Raw genomic sequence first — 22,418 nt, 5'->3', positions numbered from 1 at the left:
ATGCTTGGGCACTTAAGCCCACCCGTCACGTGGCCTTTATTCGCCGTGCAAATCAGACACTTTAGTGTCGATTTGCACTCCCTGGCGAAGTAGCCTCTTACTCTACACGTTTTGCAGAGTTTACTCCTATCAGGGCAGAGATCAAGTACTGACGAGCAAAAAGTGATATTTGTTTGTTTGAGATAAAAGGTAAAAGTACTGAAAATAATAGCAAAAAAATGTTCTTCAACTTTCTAACCAATAGCAAAATTTGATATTTGAAGATCAATCAAATAGCTCTCTGCTATTGGTTAGATCTTACCAAGAGCAAAATGTGCTATGAAGATGATGTTCCAGGAGTAAAATTGAGATATTATTTTCAGTACTTTTACCTCTTATCTCAAACAAACAAATATCACTTTTTGATCTCCGTATCAAAATATGCTTTTATTGAGTTTTTTTACGCTGCTCGGGTTTGCATGTCCATGACCTATGACCTCGCTCGAAGCACCTGAAGCACACTTCCGGCGGCTCACAGATACTGAGCGGACACTCCGACCAGCCGACTTCGACCATGCCCTTTGCAGTTTTTTTCGCTTCCTCAATTGGAAGCTTGATCGTCGCGATCGGCGTACCTGCTGGGCCCCGCCTGATGTAGATCGATGCGCTTAGCGCATCCACATTAAACTGCTGCTTAAGGACAGTAGAGAGCTCCTCCGCGGTGGCGATCTCATCCAGGTTCTTACACTGGAGAGCCGCCTCCGGTGTCAGAGCCCTCACCTGTACCCTCTCACCTAATACTTCCTGTGCTAGTGCCGTAAGAGAGGAGCCCTTGTTGACGGCATCCTTCTTGAGCACTAGCATCATCTCTCCTGTTCTAGTGCGCTGGGTGCTTTTGACATCCGCGCCTAGCTCCGAGAGACGATTCTCGCTCCACATAGCCCGCAGCACATCTGCGTAGCTATTTCCCTCTGTTTTGAGGACCGGTGCGTCGCCCTTCGTGCGCTTTTTCTTTCCAACCGTAATGCAAGGGTTGTCCTTCCCTTGGAGCAGTTGGTCACCGCTACTTTCAACAGCCTCGGGTTTCGGTTGTTTGCCCCGAGATCGTTTCGCGACCGGCTTGGGGTTGCTCGCACTACGCGGGCGTTTACCACTCACCGGACGCTCCTCATCGGCGGATCTCGGCCTATTGACTTGGGCCGAAATTTTCGCTCTATCTGCAGCCCCACCTGGCTGCACCCTTTTCGCACTCTCTGTAGAGGGGCGGTCCGTTAGCGTGAACCTCTCTACTCTATCCGCGTTGGTCACCTTGCCTCGCTCGACCAAGAGATCACACTCCTTCTTGGCCTGGGCCACCGAATTGCGGAGCTTCAGCAGACCTTTTTTAAAGTCTTTGCTCATGTTGTTCCGCCCGCTCGTTGAGCTGTTCAGTGACCACCAGCTGCTTCGGAAGCCAATTTTTGTTACGAGCCAGCGCACGCGAGAGTTCCGCTCCACTCTTGGCTCCGACCCTCGGTGTCCGACCCGCTGACCCGACCCTCGGTGTACCGTACTCTGACACTTGAGGAGATTCCACTCTCGCCGCTTGCGTTGGTGATCTAACCAGTCCGCTTCTCGCAAACGGGTTGATCACTTCACCCTCCGTATTTTCAACCTCTTTGATTAAAAACGAATCCATCGCTGCTATAAGGGTCCCCCTTAGAGCCGCTGTCCCTCACTGTCACTGAATTAGTCGCCCAAGGATGCCGGTGGTTATCTATGCAAGCAGGGAGGCCATCCACGGGTTGGCACAGGCTCTTATGGGACCTGAGCTCAGAGCCAGGATCAGCGCTAATCAGGATACTTCAACTGAACCTACCTCGACCCAGGTAGTTTCCTAAGCTGGGTACAGATCGGAAACGTACTCTAACGCCTCGTCAAGGTTTTATGGGACGGAAGGCAGCTCCGACATTAGCCCATCCGTCGTTTCAGGTCAGTGTCACCCGGCCATACTAAGAGGATAGAATGCCGTCGCTACCAGCACACTCTACTCCGCGGTCATACAAGAGTGTACCATCTCATTGTCCAGTTCCATCGTTCGCGCCAGTATGCCGTAATCAGAACCTTACTGGCGATGCTCTTGATGTGCCCGATGCACCCCTGACCAGGCTAGGGCACTTTGGAAGTGGTGCCAATTCGCTTGTACAGAGTTGATGCTTCCGGATGTGTGGTATTTCTGAAGAGGCCCAGCAGAGCCCACTGCTGAACCCCCGCCACGCCTAGGCAAACTCCGCTTGAACAATTCGTATGCAGTGCACATGATACTCGGTCACCTTGCGATGCCAAAGGTGGTGAGTCCTCACTGATGTTCGAACATGCTTCGCCTAAGAAAAGCCGTCATAGGATCCCACCGTCACCGTGCTTGCTGCTGTGTAACAGTCGAAATGAAGCAGTGGACGCTGAATAAATAGGAAACTTGTCAAAAATAAACCATGAGCTAAAGCTGCAAAGCAAGCACCATACAACTACCCAGCTCGGTTTTCTGGAACCAATCATTTGTTGCTGGGCCGTCTTTACTGAACTTTATCGCAACTCCGGGAAGTTTCCCGGATTTTGAATGAATCGCATAGGAGTTTCCACTAATAAAAAAGCTGCTACTATACAGTACAATTTAAAATACTAACAAATCTACAAACCAACAGCGCTTCGGAGCCTGTTATGCGATATTATTACAGCTAGAAGCTGTAATAACTGTTGGTATAGTAACACGGCTTGTCAGATGTTATCAGTATTGTCAAAACAAACTTACGCGGGATATATAGTTGCTACACAAATACTTTACAGCTATTCATCTCAGTGTTGTGAACTCGTTTTGGTAGCTTTTATTGCACTCCAACCAGAAGAGTTGCCCGAAGATGTGCAAATCGAATAAGAGCCCAAACAATAAAATAGCTGTTTTTTGTACAGTTCGTGTTGTAATGTTGCCAAACACACAAACCAACAGTACGTCGTAGCTTTTTATTCAATCTTCCGTAACTCGCGCGGTTGGCCATTACCGTCAGCACCACGCTAATGCCGAATACAAAAAGCGAGATTTTTCAACGTGTTGTATAAAAAACAACAGCCCGATCGGTCGAGGGTTAACGAAACATTCTTCCAGCTAGAAGCTGTGACGAAGAATCTGTAGGCGCAACCACACAGCTTGTTCAATGTAAACATTACATTTGACGTTTCACAAGCTTTTGCAGCAAGATGATGTTGGATAAGGTCTCTTGGTGCACAATTGTAAAGCCTTGCCTTCTAGCACAGGGTTGTAGTTCTTGGGGGTGTTGATCCAGTCTCGTACAGTGGCCATATGGGGATTCTAATGAGCATGTTCATAACAACTGTGGAAAGGCTGAAAAGGCGGCTTCCCAAGATGTTATTCAGTTAGTGGTTATATAGGAGCCGAGAAAATAGCTATGTCTTGGTGACATAGAAGCTACTCGTACAGCATATAAATGTTGATTAATGTTGGTGGCACGACTGGTGTTGTTGTTCGAAGACATTTTCCGGCAATACAGTCAAAGAAACCTTGCGTTGATTCTTTTAAATCTTTGCCAACGTTTCGGCCCTTGTTGGAACCTTCTTCAGGGCTCGATGTAAATCAACAAATCAAAAATATGCGAGGTTATATCGAGCGCAATACCGGAATTCCAGCGTAGCGAGAAAAAAAAATTGAACGTTATACCCAAAAAATACAATCCCACGCAAGGAGTCTTGGCTAGAAAAATACGCCTAAACGAATGCCTAATGAACCGATACCAAAGTGGAACAAAATTGACCCTTTCACACCCGACGTTTTATGTTTAAAGAAAACATTTTTGATTTGTTGATTTAGATCGAGCCCTGAAGAAGGTTCCAACAAGGGCCGAAACGGTGGCGAAGATTTAAAAGAATCAACGCAAGGTTTCTTTGATTGTATTGCTGGAAAATGTCTTCGAACATGTTGATTAAGTTCGCCAGATTCATTGGTATATGGCTTGCACCATCCATATAAACAACACAGTAACTCAGCATCAAGCCGCATTTAGGACGCTTTGTTGACGTCTACATTCACATTAAATGCTAGTTGGGTTACCTCATTGACTATATGCTCCCTAAAATGCCCCTCAGACCTCTGAAACCCCCTGGAACCTTCCGAGACCCCCTGAAACGTTCTTGAGTCCTCTTGGTACCCCATCTGAAACTCCCCATGAGATCCCTGGAACATCCTAATGGGCCCCAGAGATCTTCTGATATCCTCTGTAAGCTCACACCCTTTTCTGCCTCTTTTTAACAGATCCTTGTCGCCGCGTCCATAGTTATTTTTTATGCATAATATAAGATCTGAATAGTCGTTTATGGACGCTCCTGAGGATAGGAGACGATATATAATTATTTACAAGAGCATGGGGTGAGATAGATGTTGAATTCAGGTTGGCTCTCGGATCCGCAGAATCGTTACCTGTTCCATGGACAAGTTGGTTAACACACACTGTCTAGCGAACTGGGACGACGTGGGCTCAAATCGCATGAGAACTTCGTGGATTTTTTTTTCGCAACTTCCCATTTCACTTACCATTTCATCTTTTCGACCCATTTGTGCCTATGAACTTCAGGCTTCACGTTCATATTTAATTTGACAAATGTTTCGACCACTGTTTTAGTAATCTTCAGAGGGTTGATCGGTATTATCGTTCTATGTCAAATTTTCTATACAGGGTGTTGGGCTCCTGAGTGCAAACTTTTTAAAGGGTGATAGAGGACCATAAATGGTGAAAAAAAAATTGTTCTACACATATGGTCAAATCTCAACCGTTACGTAGTTATTGAACATTCCATGTTTTGATTATTATTGCCTCAACTGGCTTTAACTTGAAAATGGTCAAATTTATCGCAGTTTTTTTTTTACTGTTATTCGAAAGATTATTGAATTTTCTATCAAATTGCATCTTTGAATCGATTGGTTTAGTTAAATAACTAAGTTTTCTAGAGCAAATAGCTCAAAAGTAGTGTGTTTCAATTTGTTTTTGTCACTTATCTTTGAAAAATGCGTTATAAATCAAAATTTTTCCCTGTTCCTCTACAATTTGTTCTTTGACATCAAACTTTTATCTCTTATCGTTTTCTTGCAATTTTGATTTAAACATCGTATTTCAGATCATACATTTTAAACTGTCAAGGTAAGCACTTTTTGCGCACTGTGCCGCGCATTTAAATCGAAATTGCAAGAAAACGATAAAAGATAGAAGCTTAGTGTCAAAGAACAGATTGTAGAGTGGAACAGGGACCACGACTTTGCCTTAGAAAGAATTTTGATTTATCACGCATTTTTCAAAGATAAGTGACAAAAACAAATTAAAACACACTGCATTTGAGCTATTTGCTCTAGATAACTTAGTTATTTAACTAAACAAATCGATTCAAAGATGCCATTCGATGGAAAATTCAATGATCTTTCGAATAAGGGTAAAAAAAAACTGCGATAAGTTTGACCATTTTAAAGTTATAGCCAATTAAGGCAATAATAATCAAAAACATGGCATGTTCAATAACTACGTAACGGTTGAGATTTGACCATATGCGTAGAGCATTTTTTTCACCATTTATGGTCCTCTATCACCCTTTAAAAAGTTTGCACTCAGGAACCTAACACTCTGTATAAAACTATCAGTGTCTGTTGGTACATCAAGGTGGGTCTCCATAGCCAAGCCTAGAAAATGCGTGGATATTGAGCATGACCATGATGACGGGTGTGATTCCCGGTCGGTCCAGGAACTTTTCGTAATGAAAGTTTCTTTGACTTCCACAAGCAAAATGATCATTGGGAGAAGAAGCTCTCAGTCACTAACTGTTGAAGTGCGTGCGCATAGGTCACTGAGAAACAGGCTTTGTCCCTGTGGGGCCGTTACGCCAAGAAGAATAAAGGTGGCTGTTGCCGCTGGGAGCGCTGCCTTCTCTTGCGCATGATGACATACGAATGAGAGAAATATTGACAGGAGCGAATTGTGTGTAGAACCCGCTGAAAGAAAGATTGACACCAAAAGTGACTTGCAATCTGTGTATCTCAAACTATACTACAGCTATTATATTTTAACAGTTCTATTTAATACTAGTAATTTGTTACTCTAATTGTGGCTAGAGAGGTAACAAAAAGTAACACTTAATGAAATTAGGCTACTAGGCTAATGAAGTGAATTTGATTATCTTAAAGAACTAGATTACAATGCTGGACTTATCTTAGTTGTCATATCAACTACAGTGAATGGATTTATAAGTAACTAAACAAGCATTCCTTGTGAATATTATTTTTAAATATGTATCTTATTACAGCTACTATTTATTGTGCGCGAATAGGCAGATTTAGGCGATTTACATGGTGAAGACACTGAAAGTGTAAGTCTGAGGTTATATGTAAACCTAACCTCAAAACTTAATAAATGCTCTTGCAGTTTAAAGCTGTGCTAAACTAAACCTACAGGTCTGGTGCTGCTAACAACCCAGTGTCCGAAAATGCAATCTGCTGCTCGTTGTAACAGTGGCGAATTGGTGATTATCGTAGCAATGTTCTTCATTCTTGTTATTTGTACTTTCATTTATTCAAGGCGCTAGATATCGTCCTAATTATGTACCTCAAAAGTATAAGTTAGTTAAAAAACCCCAGATTAATCCACCTAGTGGTGATAGTGCCTTTCTTGTCGAATATGTACTCATGAATGTTTCGTCGACGTTAGCCAAAATATTCCTGAATCCTGAAAACACTTTACATAGAAAAGCAACAATTTTAACAAAGCCATCATCGTTTTAAAAAAAAATATTGGTGATATTCCGATGTTATGTTCAACAGCAAAACAGAGCAGAAAAATATCAGACCTCTCAGTTGACTGCTTGACCACTTTAACCCTAGTCGTGTATTGGGGTCATTATGACCCAGCGGGGTGAGGGTCAGCTAATGCATGAAGAAGGTTTACTTTATGCACAATCACAGATCACTTTGTGATCTTCGCCAATGTTTATTACAGCACACTTTAGGCTATATTTTATTGGTATCACGATTCATGTAAAATTATACATTCCTACGATAAAAATGCAGAAAATATAAATTTTCTATTCAAATTCCAATCGTAATAAGAAAAGTGAGGGCTCAACCAGCCGCACCCAAATTGTTAGCAGTAATTTTAGAAGCATAAGGAGAGTGAAGATTGAAAAACTGTATAAGGTGTTGATGCGATTAAATTATATTTTTTCCATAAAACGATGATCCATCCTACTAAACATTAACACCGCAGGAATTTGAAATGAAGTGATTTAAAGAGATCGCTTAGACCATTTCTTCACTTGTAATCTTACCCAACGTTTACATGATATCAAAAAAGCCACAATTTGATTGAACGCTTTGACACTTATTTTGTTCACTTTTATAATTCCGCTATTTGATGTGCATTGCATGGGTTTTGTTAAATTTTACGTTTGACCACTTCCGGCGGGACACCTGGAACCGATTCTGGTTGTCTCAAATATGGTCTGAGACTATGTTTTTGTCAACTGTTCATCGGGTTACCTGAAAAGCCGAAAATTAATGTGATCTGAGGCTATTTTCTTGCTAACCGTTTGACAAATTTTTGAAGAAGCCGGGATTTGATGTATCGCATGCATGATTTTGGTTCACTTCTATTAAATCACTTCCGATGGAACACCCGCAACCGATTCCGAAATATTATTACAAGTTCTAGATGTGGCCTGAGACTATTTTCTTGTTGACCGTTCATCAGATTATCAAAAACGCCGTTATGGTTTAGTTCCCTTCTATATTTTACCACTTCCGACGCGTTACTCGTCTTGTCACCAGTTCTGGAACACTACCGATTCTCCCAAATATGGTCTGAGATTATTCGTTGGTTAACCGTTTATCTTGTTACTGAATAAGTAATTGATATGTCGCATGTATTGGTTGTCTTTTACATTTGACCATTTCTGGCGGGACACCCGTAATCGGTTCCGTAACACACTGGCTATTTTCTTGCAACAGTTCATCATGTTACCTTAAAAGCCGTGATTTGAAGTATCGCATGCATGGGTTTGGTGTCACTTCCGGCCCGGAACCGGTTGCGGAACACTACGACTACCAATAGTCTCTTAAAAAGTCTGAGCCTATTTGCTTGCTAAAGTTTATAAGGTTATCAAAACAGCCATGGGTTTGGTTCAATTTTATATTTAGCCGCTTCCGGAGAGAAACCCGAAACTAGTTTCGGCACTACTGACACTCCATAATGTGGTCTTAGCCCACTTCCTCAATAACCGGTCATCAAGTTGTCGAAAAAGCCGTGATTTGATGTGGCGCATGCAAAAGTTTTGTCAATTTTTATATACGGCCACTCCCGACGTAATAACACCCGGAACCGGTTCTGAAACACTTCCGTTTCAGATATGGTCTGAGCTTTTTTCTTCCTAACTGCTCATCAGGTTATCGAAAATGCCGCAGTTTGATGTGTCGCATGCATGGGTTTGGATCACTTTTATATTTGACCACTTCTAGCGGGGCATCCGGAATCGGTTCCGATACAGTACCGGTTCAGATATGGTCTGAGACTTTTTTTATGCCAACCTTTCATTGGGTTATCAAAAAAGTCGCGCTTTGATATATCGCATGCATGGATTTGGTTCACTTTTATATTTGGTCACTTCCGGCGGGACATTCGGAACCGATTCCGAAACACAACCGGTTCAGATATGGTCTGAGACTGTTTTCTTGCTAACTGTCCATCAGGTTATCGAAATTGCCGCAATTTGATGTGTCGCATGCATGGATTTCGTTCTCTTTTATATTTGGCCACTTCCGGCGGGACATCCGGAACCGGTTCCGGAACACTACCGGTAGTTTCAAATTTGTTCTGAGCCTATTTTCTTGCTAACCGTTCATAAGGTTACTGAAAAAGCCGCGGTTTGATGTGTCGCATGCATGGGTTTGCTGCATTTTCATATCTGGCCCCTGCCTGGGGTTCCGGTCCGGAACACAAAAATGGCCATGACTCCGGAACGGCTGAACCGATCCGAACCATTTTCAATAGGAAACAATGGGACCAGATTCCCCGTCGAATGAACCATCGGTCGTTAAAATCGGTTGAGATTTAGTTCAAAAAAGTGACGTGAGTTTTTTTGTCCACATACATACACACATACACACATACACACACACACATACACACATACATACACAAACACAGACATCACCTCAATTCGTCGAGCTGAGTTGATTGGTATATGTGACTCGACTCTCCGGGTCTTCTATCAAAAAGTCATTTTTGGAGTGAACATATAGCCTTTTCAGTACACTTAGTGTACGAGAAAGGCAAAAAACCTTGCTCCAACCCTAGTTGATTGGGTTCTTCGTGTTGGTGGTCGTTTACACCACGTTGCTGCTTTCGAGGGCAGGAACTTACGACACGCTCACAGAGCACCCAAGTTTTTGTCGCAAAACAAATAAACACTTACTTGCTAGAAGTTAGTCACAGTGACTTATTCGCAACAAAAACCTGCACCGCCGTGACTCTTTTGTGACAAGTATGTTACTTGGGCACACATTCTGGTTCGATCCACATCTGGTACTCTGTGTACGGGAAAAATGCTGACCTCTTTAGATCCGAAATGGGGACTTGCCTCCTTAGAGAGTGACATCAACTCTAACGTTTTTGAACACTTGTGTAGATCGTGTAGATTTGTGAGAAGGACCTTTCCAGTTTCAAAAACTGGCTAGAGTTCCTCCCGTTCATTGCCACGATGCTATTTCAGTTTGCTTTGTTGCAATGACTGTCCGCATAGAGCTCGTGTACGACCTCGGCTTCCTGGCGGTGTTGCAACGTTTCTGTCCAAGCTTATAACAACGCCACAAATGTCAAGGTAGCAGCAAACTAACTGGCACAACTACGCACGCAGTTCTAGCTATGGGCGAAACTACGGGTTTTTGCCAGGGGGTCCACTTCTAATAAATGTCCATTTGTTCATCCATTCATCATTCATCGTCCCATACCTTACGGCAATCATGCATTCAAACTCTGGGGGGTGCCTGGCAACCCCGACACCCCTGGTAGTTTCGCCCTTAAGTTCTTCGATCAACAACATCAGGCAGAAGTAGTCGACACTTGCGCAAACGATGCACCGAATTCAGGTTTATCCCGCTTTGCAGCTCCAACGTCAGGGAATTCTGGGAGGTGACAGTGAAATCCTTTCAGACCTCTTGGCTCGGGTCCTTGGCTTACAGAAATAGAAATGTTTCGGATGTGGGAAGCCAATCTATTTTAAAATGATTTACATTTGTTTATTCTGGTGATCAGAGTTGTTATACGGGCTAGTCTACAAAGAGAGTGCGAAAAGCACTGGAACTGGAGATCCACATCTTGAGCCGCTCGACCGTAGGGTATTTGTTGGTTGATGGTGACAGCGTCTTGCATGGTGGTATGATTCGCAATTGAACCTTGAACAGATCAGCTCCCGGCAGAACGAACCGTTCCAGGGCAATGCTGTAGAAACCCGGTTCGCTATTAAAACGTGGTAGATGAACCATTGCTTTGCGTGGCGAATACCCTTGGGCCACATGCTCGTCGTACAAGGGTGGGGGACGGTAAGGCCGGTTGTTTTCGACTACGGGTAATAACGGAGGATGTTGAACTTGCTGGTGTCGGTCCGGCGATGAATAACAAGGTCGTGTTTAACTAGATCTGTTGTCATTTAAAGCAGGACGATAGGACCGTAGGACGTTCCCGTTGCCGTCACAGTACAGATACGATAGTCTGATAGTAGCTACCGGTTTCCGTCCTGCGTTAGATGGCTTTGTTCCTATCTGTCACGTTTCCGTACATCGATCGTTAATGTATATGTTGGTGAAGGGGGGGGGGGGGGGGCGGTGTCAGGTTCCCCGTGTGCTGGCTGATCACTTCACGGATTTGGTCGATGCTGGCCGGGCACCGGTAACACCAGTGAAGAAGAATACTGCTCCAACTCGCATGACCATCTAATATGAATAAGAACCCGAAAAAATGGGACTGTTATGCGAGTGGAGACAGTATACACTCAAACCTCCATTTAGGTAGAATCCGTTTAAGTAAATACTATGTAGGTCCCTCCATTAGGGTAACGTTACCTAAATGGAATTTGATTACGTTCAAAGCAGTAGGAGTACTAAAGATAAGGGATGAAATTGGTTTATGGGGAAAAAGAAGAGTTAAGAGTTAAAGGGCGTTTATGGCGTGTTAAGGGGTTAACAGTTTAAGAGCATTCGAGAACCTCCTAGAATTTAGGCTATCTGGTCTACTAGCGTAATCAGTGATCTATTGGAGCTTAATAAATACAATGTATGCGTGCACAGCGCTATGTAACTATGTGCAGTCAAGTTGTGAGATTATTTTCTGTTTGAGGATCTCCAAGAACTCTTTTGAATATAGATTATCGGATTTACCAACATATTTGATTGTCTTTATGACTATGGCATATACTCACACAGCCTCAGGTAGCTATGATCTATCAAGTGGTGAGTTCAATGATTCTTAAGAGTCTTCCTTGCGTAAAGGTCATCGAATCTGCAACCCGAGCAGAAGGGAATAACAACAGCATAAGGAGCTGTGTTATTTGGGTAATATAACTGAATAATAGAATCGATTATTCTCAAGTTATTAGCATAATGCCATAATATATTATTTTATAAACTTGTCTGTCATAAGCGGCAAAATAACAAATATAATAACAAAACAATGTTCTTGGAAAACCATTTTAATAACTTGTTTTGATAGCTTCAATAACAACTTAATAACAGTGAATTTGGAAAATGTTTCAATAACACATTTTGATATCATTTTGTTATTGATAATAATCGGAACGCAAAATTTGTTATGATATCAAAATCGTAACTAAGTAAATTATGATACTTATTATATAAAATTATTCACTTTGTCTCAGTAACCCAAAAATAACATGAGTAACAATACTTTAAATGAACCAAAATACTATTGCTAATTTGGAGAAAATTTTCCACTTTACGGAAGATTGAAAAGCTACCGCAGCTGTCAGACTGATGATTTTCACCAATGTATCATCAATCAGTCCAAGGATATCTTGGATCGAGCCTTGGATACCACGCCGATGATCATTGCTTGTTGTTGCTTTTCAGAACATTTCACTTTGCAAGCATGCTTTGATTTGACCAAACTTTTCAATAATACGATCATTTTCATGGCTGCGGTAGGACTTTGACAGCTGCGGTAGAACTCGGCGGCTACCGCAGAGTGGAACATTTTCTAAAAATCCGCAATATATTCAGTTTTTAATTCATGCTAAGAGAATGTAAAAGAAAAATCTTCCAGAAATTTCTCCAAGAGTTCTTCCATCATTCACAGATTTTCAAGGACTCTTCTAGAAATTCCTCCAGAATTATGATCAGAATCCCTTCAAGGATTTCTTCAGAATATCCCGTGATTATTTATCCCGAGTTTCATCTTGAGATTTCTCTGAAAATTTCTTTGAGAATTTCATCAGGAGTTTTTTTTTCGTATAGCTCTCCTGGAGTTTTTCAAAAGATTTTGCCAAGAATTCTAATAATTGCTCAGAAGAATTACTTTTGGAATTACTACGAAGACTTCTCCAGGGTATCCAAGGGTTGCTCCCGAACTTAGAAATGCTTTCCCGAATATTATTTAGGAAATTTTCAGAGGATTTGTTGGGAAATTCCCTTCCTAACTGAACACAAAAATTAAACAAAACAAAAGGACAGATCATTATTATCGAATTGTCGGTTTGATTTCAAAACTTGTACCTGTTGTGCTATTGTTGATAAGTTGATCAATAGTACAACATTAACAAAACTTGTACTTCTACAAAAAGTGTTATTGAAATGTAATTGAGTGAATTTATATCAATATCATGATTATAACTAAATGAGTTTGTCCAACAAAATTTGTTATGGAAAAGCTATGCCTTGATAATAAAATAATAACAAAACAAGATATAAAAACAGGTTATGTGATTTCGTAGTTATTAATTTGACATTTTCCTCTGCTCGGGAACAGCTTCTAGTTGTATCTATTGGATTATGAATATGGTTCATACTCACACGACTTCTGGCCTCTATGTTCTAACAAGTCTTAAGTTCTACGATTGTATACTAGTATCCGAGAACTCCCTGGAGTTCAGGTTATCTGATCTTCAAGTGTAATCAGTGATGTATTGGAGCATTACGAAGAAAAATAAATATATTTACACAGCACCATGTAACTAAGTGTTGTCACCTCGTATGTGTTCGTGTTAACCAAGGATGGGAACACTCACTTGCAAAGAGTTACACTCACTTGTTATTTTTTCAGCTCAGAAGCGTGCAATCAAGAAACGATGTATGGACGACTTTTGCTTTATGGTTTTGTGTAAAAGTTTGCCGAATAGAGTAGGGGTCGCACACGTATACCGAAGTCGTGAGGAAACTGCGAAGGCAACTCTCCACGAGGTGAATGTAAATTACACTCACCTCGTGGAGAGTCGCTTTCACAGCCTTGTCACGACTTTGATATGCGTGTGCGACCCCTAGTCTATTCGGCAAACTTTTAGACAAAACCACAAGGCAAAAGTCGTCCATACATCGTTTCTTGATTGCACGCTTCTGAGCTGAGAAAATAGCAAGTGAGTATTCCCATCCTTGGTGTTAACGAAAAAGTACTACCGGTTCTTCAGGGAATCCATCTCTAAATTTGACTTGGGGTACGCCTGATAAATATTAGGGTATTTAAAGAACACGGGCACGGAAGAAGGACAGGGACTGCAGCTCTCATCAAAAACATCGTAAAATTAGTGTTGCTACTTGCTTGGAAAGGCACCCCCAGAGACAGTCTCAAACACGCCCATGGCCATCATCATTGCAGCTGGGTCTCTCGGGTTCTCTCAGACTTCTCGTGAACGTTTGAAGCTTCGAACGCGATAACAAGTGTACAGAAGACATCTTTCTGTCTGCAAGTTGCCATGTGCGACGTTGTTGTTGGTATTACCAAAATGTGGCAGCAAGTGAAACAGCATCCGTTGCATGGGGTCAGCAGCACTTTCCTCGTTGACTGGGCCCAACATTTTAACCTGAAGGTGCATTTGCATGGTAATGCATCATCATCATCCTCATCATCATTTTCTGCTGTTGTTGTTGCTGTTGGTAGTGCTATTGCTTCATACATCAGCATCTATTTAGAAGCGTGAGCTTTTCTCCACCGCTGGGCACTTGGCATGGCAGGAAGGCAGAGGTGGCCACTCACTCACCCACTAGGGTGCAGCCGTTGCGTCGCGTCGCCATCCATCGTCGCAGCAGAAGCTCATCAAAAATAGCTCTAAGAGTCTCCGGTCTCTGATGAAGTGCAAAGGAAAGGCAGGCAGGCGAGCCCCAGCAGCAACCAGAGATGAACGCAGCGTGACCAATGGGTCGGGTCGGGTCATGCGTGGTTTTCGGCACTTGCGGTTGCGGTCGTCGTCGTCGTCGCGCGGGAAGATAATTTAGAGAGAAAATTTGCTCCTGCAATTGCTGGGCGCATGCAATCATGCTGCTAGTGCTGCTGCTGCTGCTGTAATGTGACCTGTACTTTCCATCTGCAGGCTTGCTGCCTGGCTGCATCGATTTGCGGACTGAAAGGGTGAACGAGAGGAAGGTCATTATAGTTACAGCACGCAACCAGAAGGGAGAGTGCCTGCCTATACAGTTGGAAATGGGCATGCGAATTCGAATTGCACATGTATCATCAGCACCTTGTTGTTACTTTGTTGGAGAGTAATGTTCCCTTGCGGTTAACCATCACTGGATGGATATCTGTTATCGAGTATGGAATCGTGATTTGCTGAAAATAACTTCATCTGATGCGATCTGGTCAACCAATTATGAATGTTCGCAGCAACTGCATATGATTGATACACTTCTGGAGCAACATTTGAAAAGGGTAGCCTATTTATTGCACCCATAAACAAATAGAAACGCTCCATAGAAAATAAAAAAGCGCTCCATAAAGAAAGAACATATGTTCCATGAAAATGTGCAATATTACCCATAAATAACTTCCATATTTTATAAAAAATGAACCGGTAAAACATAAAATTTTCTTATTAAAAGTGAAATTTTAAACCAAATAATAATACTAAATGCTCCATAATAAAATACAAATGCTCCATAAAAAATTAAAATTGTACCCATAGAAAATTGAATATTGCTCCATAGAAAAATTAAATTGCAACAAAAATAGTTGAAATTGCACCATGAAAAATAGATGAATTCTCCATAAGTATTATCAAACTGCACCATAGAAAATATGAATTGCTCCATGAACAATTGAAAAGCAGCCATGGATAGCATATTCTCATTATTTAATTTGACAGGGCTGAATTGCTCTACATTGCACTGCTTTATTGGTGCAAATGTTTAAAGTTATGGAGAATTTTCAATTTTTTATGGAGCAAATTGTATTTTATTTGGTGCAGTTTGATAATACTTATGGAGCATTTGTCTATTTTCTATGGTGCAATTTGAATTTTAAATGGTGCAATTAGATTTTTCTATGGAGCAATATTCAATTTTCTATGGGTACAATTTTAGCGTTTGCATTTTTCTAAATATGGAGTATTTGTATTTTATTATGGAGCATTTCAGTATTATTTACTGGTGCAAAATTTCACTTTTAATGAGAGAATTTTATGTTTTACCGGTACATTTTTTATAAAGTGTGGAACGTTTTCAATTATTTATGGGTAACATTGCACATTTTCATGGAACATACAGGGTGAGGCAGGAAAAAATGCGAAAAGTTCAAGGCACTAGTACACGCTAAATATGGGATACATATGACTATTTTTTTCATGACGGTGTATCAGTCAGTGTCTATATTCTAGCACTGAAAAATAAAAATGAACATATTTGATGTTTAACATGTGATAATGTAAGCCTAATAAGCGGGTATCGACAAACTGCGCGCCCAATGGTCATTTAACAAAATGACTATAACAGTAACAAAATTAGCCTAAATTTGATGAACAACAGTTTCACATACTAGATGAAATAAGTCCATATATTTGATGATATTGTAGAGAAAATTAAAAATGTTGTTTTATCAGATGCGAAATTTAACGACCTGTGTACTTTTCTGCGGTTTGAAAATTCTGATTGTCCTCAGCTTCAGGTGCCGCCCTGTAAAGGTTAGTGAACAAAATAGGAAAATTTTTAATTAACTTTTCAGAAAATTAGCCTGTTATAGATCATGGAACGTTTAAACATAGATTGGTTAATGTCAAATGGACGAAAACGAGGTTTGAAGTTGAAAAACACTTTCGCATTTTTTCCTGCCGCATACTGTATGTTCATTCTTTATGAAGCGCTTTTTGATTTTCTATGGAGCATTTTCAATTTGTTATGGTTGCACAGGGATGGCATGCTCCTCAGTGTGAGTGCAAGTGTGCGCGGTTTTAATATGAAAATGAGCTGCACTGTGCACATTTTCAGTGTGAAATGCCATCCCTGTGGTTGCAATAACCTTTTGCCATAGGAAGATCTCATGGGCATTCCAAAACAGTAAAAGGGGCCCAAATAGCACATATGTTACAAAGAAGTGTCGACAGCGCAGAGCTTTGGTGGGGCACAAGTCAATTGCAAGTGATTCTGCCTATACGTTAAAATTACAAGAATAGAGCTTCTGTATAACTAAAAATTTTGCGCTGTCGACACTCCTTTGTGAGATGTGTGCTGCTTGAGGGGTCTTAGGGAATACACCCGATCCTCCATTTAGGTAACGAGTCTGGACAGCCTGAATATATTTTTAACCTAAATGGAGTCAGTTCATTACCTAAATGGTAATGGGTCAAGGTTTTCAGTTGTAAAGAGGGGATGGTCAGAGGGACTTCAAGAGAGTTTGGTGGGGGGGGGGGTGGTGCGGCAGAGGCGTTTTAGGAGGTTTCAGAGGGCTTTTAGGGGGTTTCAGAGGCTTACAGGTGCGTTTCACATGGATTTAACTTTTGTTTCAAAGGTTTTCGAGGCGTTTCAGGAGGTTTCAAAGGGGTTTTGTGGGACTTCAGAAACTCTTAGGTGAGTTTCACGGAGGGTTCATGGAGATTTCAGAGGCGTTTCAAAGCGATTCAATGCGCTTCAGGGCGTTTCAGGGCATTTAAGAAGGTTTCCAACAAATTTGAGGGGGTTTAAGAGGCTCGTAGGTGAATTTCATGGAGGTTTCATGAGGGCTTTGGAGGCGTTTCAAGGCGTTTCAGGAGGTTTCATGGGGGTTTAAAAGCGTTTCAATGCGTTTCAGGTCATTTCAGGAGGTTTCCGGTGAGTTTGAGGGGGCTTAAGAGACTCGCAGGTGAATTTCACGGAGGATTGATGAGGGTTTCAGAAGCGTTTCAAAGCGCTTCGATGCGCTTCAGGGTATTTCAGGAGGTTTTACAGGAATTTTAGGGGGCTTCAGAGGCTCTCAGGTGAATTTCACGGAAGTTTTATAGCGGTTTAAGAGGCGTTTCAAGGCGATTTAAGGCATTGTAATGCGTTTCAGGGCGTCCCAGAAGGTTTCAGGAGGGTTTCAGGGCCCTTCAGGAGGTTACACACGGGTTTTTAGGAGGCTTCAGAGGCTCTCATGTAAATTTTACGGAGGTTTCATATGGATTTTAGAGGCGTTCCAGAGAGTTTCAAGGCGTTTCAATGCGTTTTAGGGGGATTCAGGGCGTTTCAGGAGATTTCACAGAGGTTTTAGGGGGTTTCAGAGGCTCTTAGGTGATTTTAATGTAGGTTTTGAAGGGGTTTTAGAGGAATATCAAAGCGTTTCAAGACGTTTCAAGGATTTTTAATGCGTTGCTGGGCGTCCCAGGAGAATTTAAGATGGGTTTAAGGGGGCTTCAGAGGCTCCTGAGTGAATTTCTTGCAGGGGTTTCAGAGACGTTTCAAAGCGTATCAAGGCGTTTCAAAGTGTGTCAGGGCTTCTCAGGAGATTTCAGAGTGGTTTCAGGGGGCTCAGAGGCACTCAGGTAAATTTCATGAAAATTTCATGGGGGTTTTAGATGTGTTTCAAAGCGTTTTAAAGCATCTCAATGGTCTTCAGAGCGGTTTCAGGGGAATATAGTAGCCCATTCAACTTTTCCTTATTGCGTAAATCCCTTAGAGTCAACCAAATACGCTAGTAGATCCGATGACCTATACTCAAGGAAGTTCTTGGAGATCCTCAAACTGACAACAAACTCACCACTTGACAACACATAGCAACATGATGCTGTGTAAGCATAAACTTCATTCATAATGCTCCAATAGATCACTGATTACGCTTATAGATCAGATGGCCTAAACTCCAGGGAGCTCTCGGATACTCTTAAACTATTAACCCTCAAACACTCTATAAACGTCTCTTAGCTCTTTACCCGGGAGCGGTCGCGTCGTGTACTGAGTACACGCACCATGAAAAAAACACGCTTGTGATACACAGTGTGAGCGTGGCGCCGTTGCAGGTAGTCAAAGACGCGATTGCTCGAGGGTTATTTCTGCTTTTTTCCCGTTAATCAACTTTATCTGTAATCTTGAGTACTCCAATTGCTCTGAACACAATCAAATTACATTTAGGTAACATTACCTAAATGGAGGGACCTAAATAGATTTTACCTAAATGGAGGTTTCAGTCTACCAGGAGGTTTTAAAGGCGTTTAAGGGAGTCTGTGGAGGATTTCAGGAGGTCTTAGGGGCACTAAAAGTATCTCAGGGGAATTACATGGGGCTCAGGGACGTTTCAAGAGGTCTAAAGGGATTCCAGAGGTCGCAGAAGCGCATCAGGGGGTCTCACGGAGTTTCACGAGGGTTCCAGAGACCCCTTATGGGGTTTCGCCTTCTTGAAATGCCCATAATCTCTTTGAAATACCCCTGAGTGCCCTCAAAAGGCTCCTGAGATCCTCTGAAATCCTCTGAAAGGCCCCTGAAATCCATTAAAATTACCTCATAAAGGTCCTGAGACTCCTCTAGTAAAACCCTTAGAACTCCTTGAAACGCTCCTGGAATGCCATAAAACAGCCTTGAAACCTCCGTAATTCAATTGTGATACCTCTGAAAACTATTTCAACATCCAGGGTTGCACAGTAGGTATTATCGATGGCAAGTAATCCTCTCGGGATCGACGCAAAGGTTGAGCTCGCTTTGACGAGACTTCTTTATTTTCTTCTGTATTCATCAAACCACATTACCAACTACTTTCTTTTTACCAACTCCATGGTCAATTCGTAGTTCGCTCGGGTCTCCATCGCCGTTGTGAGGTCATTGAAGACTGGCATGGCCGCTTTTAGGTTCCCATCCAGTTCTTGACCTGTGCTCACCATCGGTCTTTCTTCGACTATCTGGGCCTTTTTCTAACATTTAGGATTGCCCTATCCGAAATATTTGTTGAATCACGTGAATGACAGAAGAATGAGACCGTCACCCGAGCAGAGGAGAATATCAAATTCATAACAACAGAACCACATGGCCAGTTTTTATATCATAATTTGTTATTATTAACTTATCAAAGTATTACATTTTCATCACATGTTTTGTTGGGCAATCTTAGTTTGTTATGTTCAAGTTATTGAGATTCATCCACTAAATAACATTTCAATAATATACTTTGTTGTAGACCAAGTTTTTTTTATTATTTTTCAATTGAAAATGTACAAATATGTAATGACCCAAGTAACAATTTCAATTCCTTTTAGATTTGATTATTTTTATGGAAGCTTTATCACAGCATGACCAATTCATGGAACATTTGCAGTTGTTTTTATCAAGAGAAAACAATCTTCGTTCGTTTGCGGTTTTTAAGTTGTCTTCAAGTTAATTTTAAAATTCGCGCATAAAACAACTGAATTTACATTAGCATTAAATCTTATAATAAGTTTTAAGGCGTATTTGAAGTTATTTTCAACACATAACATCAACATATTTTATTAAAAGTTTATTCAAGTGCATTTCATCTGACTAATCCTCCTTTAAAAACTTCTTGAAGCCTTCTATTCTTGAGGTAGAGCCATTACTCTGGAACAAGAACTATGCGAAATAATAATAAGATAACGAACTATTTTTCAATCCATATAATGAATTTAACAAATTGGTTGGAAAACCGCGTTTCCATGCAAATATTAACACATAAACATGTTTGCTCACTGATAATTTAGCCATTCTTGTGCTAAAAAGTAATCTTGTCAACGAAATAATGATTTTACGGCCAATCAAAAATGCGAGTAGTTGGCTGCTGTCGTCCTGCCTTCAACCATTTCCTCACACAGGCCACAGCTGTGCGAATCGAAAATTAAATGGGTACCTACTGTGACTCTGCTCAAGCTGATGCCAAATAGCGTAATTTTTGTAAGTTGCACTTCATTATCAATTGCAAAATACAGGGAAACAAAATAGAATTGGCAAATATTGACGCGAAATGTACAGAGACAACTGTCTAGCATCGAAAACGTAAACGAACAATTGTCAAAGGCTGTTACCCTTGAATAAAACGAAAAAGTTTCATTTAGGACGAACAAATCTGCCTTAAGATCATAACTAGTAAAACAATCTTCAATAAAGGCTGTAGCTTTCATGCAAGGTGACTTGGTTCCATCATTGTTTTGAGGGGCTTTGGATTAAAAGTAATAACAATTGATGGCAGCTGCATGAGTTTTGTTCGCATGGAACGGCAGCCATGTTTAGATAGAATTGAAAAAGTGGCGTAGCCTTTTGTTTTTATAGGAAATTTATGTCTTCGTATATTAATGATTGATATTATTTTTGGGGCGCTTTGTTATTTTCGTATGTTTTGGGCGGCATATCAACGAAAAAGTGGGTATGGCACGGACAATTTTGATTCCCTGTCATCAACGATCTGTCAGGCAATTTTAATGCTTTAGTCATTTCAATTTGATGAAAATTAATTTGCAGTTCAATTAACATTTCATCCATGAAACAAAACTTGTTTGCATCTGCATAATGCTTAGGTAAAAGATTTAATTTATTATGCACTGTTGACACTTTTGAGAAAGACAGCTAAAAGATCAACAAGCCTCAAGCTTTTCTTGTTAAAGTTTCATGAAGTTCTTATAATCAATCATCAGTGCAAGTACATAAATACAACTAGTTTCAAAGCAGTCTTCAAAAGCAGCTTTGAAGATCTCCTGAAGAGTGGGCCAGATTAGTCTTATGGATGTTTCATGCCTATTTTATCTCAGATTTGCAGAACAAAGAGCTTTATTGCTAAGTTTTATTATTCTATCTTAGAAATTACTTCAGGATTGCCACAAAAGTATAATTGTTACTTGGGGAACTATAACACAACAATAACAAGTTTTCAAATTCACTGCAAGGTTCATTGTGATTAAGTTGTTATTGAACTAACAAAACACGTTATTAAATTGGTCTTCCAGGAACATTTTTTTGTTACGATTTTTGTTATTTTGCCGCTTATGACAGACAAGTTTATAACATAATAAGATACTCTAAGAACATAAAAATTACTGATTTCATTATACAGTTATTATACCAAAATAACATATTTTATTATGCTCTTGATATTCTCTTCTGCTCGGGCAATGGAATACTTTCCACGTACCCATGGACCATCATTTTGACCATCAACTCCTTTTTTTGAGTCTGAGGAATACGTCAACAACAAAAATGTGCTTGTCTTGTAAAACTCAAATCTTAGTAAAACACACAACAGATGTTCCGATCACTGCGTGAAAGCTACGCGAGCAATGTATACATTTGTGAAGTCAACCGGCGCTAGATTTTCCCTCAACCACTAAGGGGTCCTGCTCCCCGAGAACGCGAATCACCGCATTCATTTGCCATTGAGTGATTGCGATGCAAATCTACCGTGGAAAACGGATCAAATCCGAACGAGTTGTGGCGGCGAGTCAGCTGCGATGCGGAAGGAGATGCCTGCGGCTCTATGTGCCAGGGCAGGCAGCAGTAAGCATCCGACACCGTTCACAGCAGAGCATGCGCATTTTCTGCCTCAGATCGTTCGCGCGAAGTTGCGAACACAGATTAGGCTTGTCGCGGTGCTCATAATGGATGTCAGTTGGATTTATTGGTGCTGGGGCAGGGTTGAATGGAAGGAACCGCCGTAGTACAAGTGGACTAAGCAAACGGGGGAACGGAGTTGGAGTTCAACCATGCATCCGAAGATCTGAAGATCGATTGGATGGATGCTGACGACGATGACGTTGAGTTACGCACAAGATATCGCCCACGGTGTGCCAAAAACCGTTATTAACAAATAAAAATGTCCACCCAAGTGATACCCGGCATTTGAAAGATATACTATTCTAGTATCTCCTCTGAAAATTTGAAAATCTTTCATCGAGGGAAACTAAAGTTATTGTGATTTGAAGTTTTTGAGCTATTTCTATAGGATTTTCTTATATGAGTAAATATGCACGCACGGTATGCCTGATAC

The sequence above is a fragment of the Aedes albopictus genome, chromosome 1, assembly GCF_035046485.1.
Source record: "Aedes albopictus strain Foshan chromosome 1, AalbF5, whole genome shotgun sequence".
Classification (NCBI taxonomy): Eukaryota; Metazoa; Arthropoda; class Insecta; order Diptera; family Culicidae; genus Aedes; species Aedes albopictus.
The sequence above is the reverse complement of the archived record's forward strand: the minus strand, read 5'-3'. Positions refer to the sequence as shown.